The sequence below is a fragment of the Bufo bufo genome, chromosome 4, assembly GCF_905171765.1.
Source record: "Bufo bufo chromosome 4, aBufBuf1.1, whole genome shotgun sequence".
NCBI classification, from domain to species: domain Eukaryota; kingdom Metazoa; phylum Chordata; class Amphibia; order Anura; family Bufonidae; genus Bufo; species Bufo bufo.
This window is the reverse complement of record NC_053392.1, coordinates 558,734,229-558,741,549: the sequence shown is the minus strand read 5'-3', so window position 1 is coordinate 558,741,549 and position 7,321 is coordinate 558,734,229. Positions and strand designations below refer to the sequence as shown.

At 42.5% G+C, this 7,321-nt stretch overlaps 1 non-coding gene across 1 annotated transcript; it reads right to left on the bottom strand.

Moving 5' to 3' along the window:
* Positions 1–6,916: 6,916 nt before the first annotated feature.
* On the bottom strand, positions 6,917–7,022 carry LOC121000178. The gene has a single exon (XR_005778805.1). It is a non-coding gene; the product is annotated as a U6 spliceosomal RNA (small nuclear RNA).
* Between the last annotated feature and the right edge of the window lie 299 nt (positions 7,023–7,321).

Sequence of the window (7,321 nt, the reverse complement as noted above, 5' to 3'; positions counted from 1 at the left end):
ACAAATATTAAGGCTGTTCACAGCCTGTAATTGTGGGAGGGGCGGAGGCTTATAAATTCTCTGAGCCTCCCCCCTCCCTTTGCGGGTGCTAGCGGTGCCCCACCCTTCTTCCCTCCCTTCTCCTTTTAGTTTCACCCGGGTAGGCCCCCTTATAGGCCTACCCTCGGACATGGCTTCGGGCACACCTCAGGCCATCATACCAGCTCACCCATGGCCACGTAGTCATATCTCGTTCTCTTCAGAATCCGTAGCCACGACCACAAATAAAAAAAAAATCCCGGCAATGATTTATTCATCCACATCGATTGATGTGAATGGAGAAATCGGGTTTGCCAGGGCATACGAGCTGAAGTGGGTATGGATGTTGGGCGGAGCTCCTATGTCCTGGCAGACGCCTTTCCCCTCCTTTTTCTTTTTTTGGCAGAGATTTTTTCATCCACATTGATCGATGCAAATGAAGAAATCTGTGCCGTTCATTTTTTTCTTTCAGCCCAGAGGCTGAACGGAAAAAAAATCTCATTACCTGTATGCTCAATATAAGGAGAATAGCAGAAACTCCTAATGCTGGGCATACATGTAATGATTGCGGAGACCCTCAAATGCCAGGGCAGTACAAACACCCCACAAATGACCCCATTTTGGAAAGAAGACACCCCAAGGTATTCGCTGAGGGGCATATTGAGTCCATGAAAGATTGAAATTTTTGTCCCAAGTTAGCGGAAAGGGAGACTTTGTGAGAACAAAATCACAAAAAATCAATTTCCGCTAACTTGTGCCAAAAAAATTTTTTTTCTATGAACTCGCCATGCCCCTCATTGAATACCTTGGGGTGTCTTCTTTCCAAAATGGGGTCACATGTGGGGTATTTATACTGCCCTGGCATTTTAGGGGCCCCAAAGTGTGAGAAGAAGTCTGGTATCCAAATGTCTAAAAATGCCCTCCTAAAAGGAATTTGGGCACCTTTGCCCACCTAGGCTGCAAAAAAGTGTCACACATCTGGTATCTCTGTATTCAGGAGAAGTTGAGTAATGTGTTTTGGGGTGTCTTTTTACATATACCCATGCTGGGTGAGATAAATATCTTGGTCAAATGCCAACCAAAAAGTTGTCTTTTGCCAAGATATTTCTCTCACCCAGCATGGGTATATGTAAAATGACACCACAAAACACATTCCCAACCTTCTCCCGAGTACGGAGATACCAGATGTGTGACACTTTTTATGAGACTTTGTATGAGAAAAAAAAAAAAAAAAAAAAATCATCATTTTCCACTAACTTGTGACAAAAAATAAAAAATTCTAGGAACTCACCATGCCCCTCACGGAATACCTTGGGGTGTCTTCTTTCCAAAATGGGGTCACTTGTGGGGTAGTTATACTGCCCTGGCATTCTAGGGGCCCAAATGTGTGGTAAGGAGTTTGAAATCAAATTCTGTAAAAAATGACCTGTGAAATCCGAAAGGTGCTCTTTGGAATATGGGCCCCTTTGCCCACCTAGGCTGCAAAAAAGTGTCACACATCTGGTATCTCCGTACTCAGGAGAAGTTGAGGAATGTGTTTTGGGGTGTCTTTTTACATATACCCATGCTGGGTGAGATAAATATCTTGGTCAAATGCCAACTTTGTATAAAAAAATGGGAAAAGTTGTCTTTTGCCAAGATATTTCTCTCACCCAGCATGGGTATATGTAAAATGACACCCCAAAACACATTCCCCACCTTCTCCTGAGTACGGAGATACCAGATGTGTGACACTTTTTTGCAGCCTAGGTGGGCAAAGGGGCCCATATTCCAAAGAGCACCTTTCGGATTTCACAGGTCATTTTTTACAGAATTTGATTTCAAACTCCTTACCACACATTTGGGCCCCTAGAATGCCAGGGCAGTATAACTACCCCACAAGTGACCCCATTTTGGAAAGAAGACACCCCAAGGTATTCCGTGAGGGGCATGGCGAGTTCCTAGAATTTTTTATTTTTTGTCACAAGTTAGTGGAAAATGATGATTTTTTTTTTTGATTTTTTTTTCATACAAAGTCTCATATTTCACTAACTTGTGACAAAAAATAAAAACTTCCATGAACTCACTATGCCCATCAGCGAATACCTTGGGGTCTCTTCTTTCCAAAATGGGGTCACTTGTGGGGTAGTTATACTGCCCTGGCATTCTAGGGGCCCAAATGTGTGGTAAGGAGTTTGAAATCAAAGTCAGTAAAAAATGACCTGTGAAATCCGAAAGGTGCTCTTTGGAATATGGGCCCCTTTGCCCACCTAGGCTGCAAAAAAGTGTCACACATCTGGTATCTCTGTATTCAGGAGAAGTTGAGGAATGTGTTTTGGGGTGTCTTTTTACATATACCCATGCTGGGTGAGATAAATATCTTGGTCAAATGCCAACTTTGTATAAAAAAATGGGAAAAGTTGTCTTTTGCCAAGATATTTCTCTCACCCAGCATGGGTATATGTAAAATGACACCTCAAAACACATTCCCCACCTTCTCCTGAGTACGGAGATACCAGATGTGTGACACTTTTTTGCAGCCTAGATGGGCAAAGGGGCCCATATTCCAAAGAGCACCTTTCGGATTTCACAGGTCATTTTTTACAGAATTTGATTTCAAACTCCTTACCACACATTTGGGCCCCTAGAATGCCAGGGCAGTATAACTACCCCACAAGTGACCCCATTTTGGAAAGAAGAGACCCCAAGGTATTTCGTGATGGGCATAGTGAGTTCATAGAACTTTTTATTTTTTGTCACAAGTTAGTGGAATATGAGACTTTGTAAGAAAAAAAAAAAATAAAATCATCATTTTCCGCTAACTTGTGACAAAAAATAAAAAGTTCTATGAACTCACTATGCCCATCAGCGAATACCTTAGGGTGTGTACTTTCCGAAATGGGGTCACTTGTGGGGTGTTTGTACTGTCTGGGCATTGTAGAACCTCAGGAAACATGACAGGTGCTCAGAAAGTCAGAGCTGCTTCAAAAAGCGGAAATTCACATTTTTGTACCATAGTTTGTAAACGCTATAACTTTTACCCAAACCATTTTTTTTTTACCCAAACATTTTTTTTTTATCAAAGACATGTAGAACAATAAATTTAGAGCAAAATTTATATATGGATGTCGTTTTTTTTGCAAAATTTTACAACTGAAAGTGAAAAATGTCATTTTTTTGCAAAAAAATCGTTAAATTTCGATTAATAACAAAAAAAGTAAAAATGTCAGCAGCAATGAAATACCACCAAATGAAAGCTCTATTAGTGAGAAGAAAAGGAGGTAAAATTCATTTGGGTGGTAAGTTGCATGACCGAGCAATAAACGGTGAAAGTAGTGTAGGTCAGAAGTGTAAAAAGTGGCCTGGTCTTTCAGGGTGTTTAAGCACTGGGGGCTGAGGTGGTTAATGACTGGCCGGAAACCCAACGAAATGATCCCTTTTCCTCCTCCTCCTCCTGTGCCACATCCTCTTCCATCATCGCCAGCAGCGTTTTCTCAAGGAGGCATAGAAATGGGATAGTAACGCTGAGAACTGCATTATCGGCACTGGCCATGTTGGTGGAGTACTCGAAACAGCGCAACAAGGAACACAGGTCTCGCATGGAGACCCAGTCATTGGTGGTGAAGCGGTGCTGTTCCGCAGAGCGACTCACCCGTGCGTGCTGCCGCTGAAACTCCACTATCGCCTGCTGTTGCTCGCCAGCATGTGCAAGGTGGAGTTCCACCTTGTGGGCACATCGCATATGAGGCGGTGAGCGGGAAGGCCGAAGTTACTCTGCAGCGCTGACAGGCGAGCAGCAGCAGGGTGAGAACGCTGAAAGCGCACAGAGACGGCTCACACTTTGTGCAGCAGCTCTGACATATCGGGGTAATTTTTAAGGAATCTCTGCACCACCAAATTCAGCACATGCGCCAGGCAAGGGATGTGCGTCAAACCGGCTAGTCCCAGAGCTGCTACGAGATTTCGCCCATTATCGCACACCACCAGGCCGGGCTTGAGGCTGACTGGCACAAACCACTCATCGGTCTGTTGTTCAAGGCCCGTCCACAGCTCCTGCGCGGTGTGGGGTTTGTCCCCCAAACAGATAAGTTTTAAAACTGCCTGCTGTCATTTACCCCTGGCTGTGCTGAAGTTGGTGGTGAAGGTGTTACACTGACCGGATGAGGAGCCAGTAGAGAATGAGGAAGCGGAGTAGCAGGAGGAAGAACAGGACTGAAGCGCCCTGCAATCCTCGGTGGTGGAAGGACATGCGCCAAACTGCTATCCGTCACAGTATCTAAAGTGTTGATCTCACATGTACTGATCCAGACTAGGCCGCAATTAAAGTTTTTTGCCCAAAATGGTTGTTTTTCAAATAACTGAATAGAACCACAGTATCTAAAGTGTGTATCTTACAATGACATATGCAGCAAAGGCTGCAAAATTAATTTTTTTGCTCAAAATGGTTGTTTGTTTAATAACTGAATATGACAGCACTATATAACCCTCGAATTTTACACGTGCTGATGCAGCAAGGGCTGTAAAATGTGTGTATTTTGCCAAAAAAGGGTGTTTTTAAAAACCCAGAAAATTATGGCTGTATTTCTAGCTTAAATTGCACAGAGACTAATCTTGCAAAGGCACCAGATGTTGGATATTGCCAAAAATTTGTGTTTTTTTCAAAGCCAGAAAATTATTGAATTTTAACTTGTTTTTAACAATCACAGATACAGCAAGGGCTGCAAGGCTGCAATATTAAGTATTTTGCATAAAAAAGGGTGTAGCTTAAATTGCACACTGACTAATCCTGCAAAGGCATCAGATGTTGTATATTGCCAAAAAAGGGTGTTTTTTTAAAACCAGATTATTAGTGCAATATTTCAAGCTTGGATTTGAATGTCACAAAAGCTCAGATGCAGTGTTGGTGCACTGAGCTTGCATAAAATGGCCGCCGCTGCCGCCCACTTAACTGACAGACGGATAGAAGTAATTTTTTTTCTGTCACTGGGCTCAGGGCAGGGTAAATAGATTGTGCACTGCACCCACACAACTAAATGTATGTAGATAGCTGAGTTCAATTGGAGTTCTGATCACAGATTCTGTCCTATTCTCTCCCTCACAGCAGCATCCTCTCCCTACACTAGTAACAGCAGAGTGACGTGCAGCGCTACGTGACTCTAGCTTATATAGAGCCTGGGTCACATGCTGCACTGGCCAATCACAGCCATGCCATTAGTAGGCATGGCTGTGATGGCTTCTAAGGTCACACAGTTAAACGCTTGTTGATTGGCTGCTCTGCAGCCTTTCAAAAAGCGCCAATAAATCGCCGAACAACGAACCCGAACCCGAACTTTTACTGAAATGTTCGGGTTCGGGTCCGGGGTCCAAAAATCCTAAAGTTCGGGTTCGCACTCAACCCTAATTATGATATTTATCTCCGGACATGTTTTAAAAACTTTTGCCTTCGATGAGGCTCTTTCAATATGGCCGCTATTGACGGCTGACCTCATTAGTCTTGTGCATGTGCCGTTGTTGTGAGTAGTGGCGTATGCATTAATGTATATATAACAAATCCGAACCCAGATTCTTTAACGATTGCGGAGCGTGCCACAAATGCAGGTTTGGATTTGTTATGTAATACATTAATGCATGCACGGTACTCACAGTAATGGCGCATCCATTAATGAAGTCTCGCGTTAACGGCCATATTGAAAGAGCTTCATCAGAAGCCATACATTTAATGCACATATGGAGATAGGGATCGCAATGAAAATGAGTTATGAAGATAAACAAATCAGGTTTATCCAAAGCAGGACGAACTGGCTCGCTCATCACTATCTCTGATCATCAAAAGAAAAACAGCTTTTTAATCAGGTGAACCCCAGCCACATGTCTGCGTAAACAGATGGAAAGAGAGGTAGCTGGCAACAGATTCCCTTTAACAGGAGTCCACTATTTTGAGAAATTTGTGTAAGACAAATCATAAAAGTTTTGGATACATGAAATTATAATCTTTTGGGAAAATTATAATGAATTCAGTACATGTAGAATCAATTCGCTGGATGCTCGCTTTTCACATTATATTGCATTAGAACATTAAAGGGCAACTGAGTTTTAGAGCTTCTCACTAGGGTTGAGCGAACCCGAACTGCAAAGATCGGGTTCATACCGAACTTTGCGAGTTCGGGTACCCGTACCCGAACCCGGACTTTTCCACTGATGTTTGGGTTCGGTGTTTGGGTGATTTAATTATTTTCAAATAATAGCATTCTTAAGACAGAATGCTAAATAAAAAGGACATTGAGGGGTTAAAAATAATTAAAAAAAACTCACCTCATCCACTTGATCGAACAGCCTTGATCGCGCACGTCTTCTTTCTTTAGGACCTGCAAAAAGACCTGCGGTGACATCACCGCGCTCACCATGTGACCGCAGGTCCTGCTGATTAAAGATAGAATCCCTCTAGAAAGAATACGTGCACAATCAAGTGGATGAGGTGAGTTTATTTTTATTATTTTTAACCCCTCAATGTCCATTTTATTTAGCATTCTGTCTTAAGAATGCTATTATTTTCCATTATAGCCATGTTATAATGGAAAATAATAAAGTGAAGTTCGGGTCCGCATTGACTTTAATGGGGTCCGGGTTCAGGGTGAAGTTCGGGTCCCGAACCCGAACTTTGACCTGAAGTTCGGCTGAACCCGGTGAAGTTCATCCCTACTTCTCATAAATTAACTTCTGCTGCCAAATTTTTTAATCATTTTTTAATTAAAAGGGGTTAGATATAGATAGGCGACTTTGTAGTGTTATTCACAACTTTACAGGGCAATTACGACTCTTTCAATTCGGAAGGAATTTATTTGGACCATATTGAATTTGACAGCTGATTTGATCGAATCAGACCCCAAACGAATATTGGGACATTTGCTCATCTATACAAAACAGTAGGAAGAACATTAAAAAAAGCTGCATGTCTTTCTCGCGCAGGGGCCGTGCTAATCTCTATATTGTTCTAATTTTATTATTTGTGCTGCCGAGGTGTGAACTGAAGTAGAGGATTTCAACTACATACAGTAACATGCAGTTGATGCAAATATTAAACTAACACTTAACACAAGAAAAGCCATTGGAAGTTTCAATTTATGGTGTTGCATTCACACAACCGTTATTCTGGGTCCGCATTTGTTCCGCAATTTTGCAGAACGGGTGTGGACCCATTCATATCAATGGGGCTTGCCAAAGATGTGGACAGCACATCGTGTGCTGTCCGCATCCGTGGTTCCGTTCCGCTGGCCCGCAAAAAAAATATAGACCATGTCCTATTCTTGTGCGCAATTGCGGACAA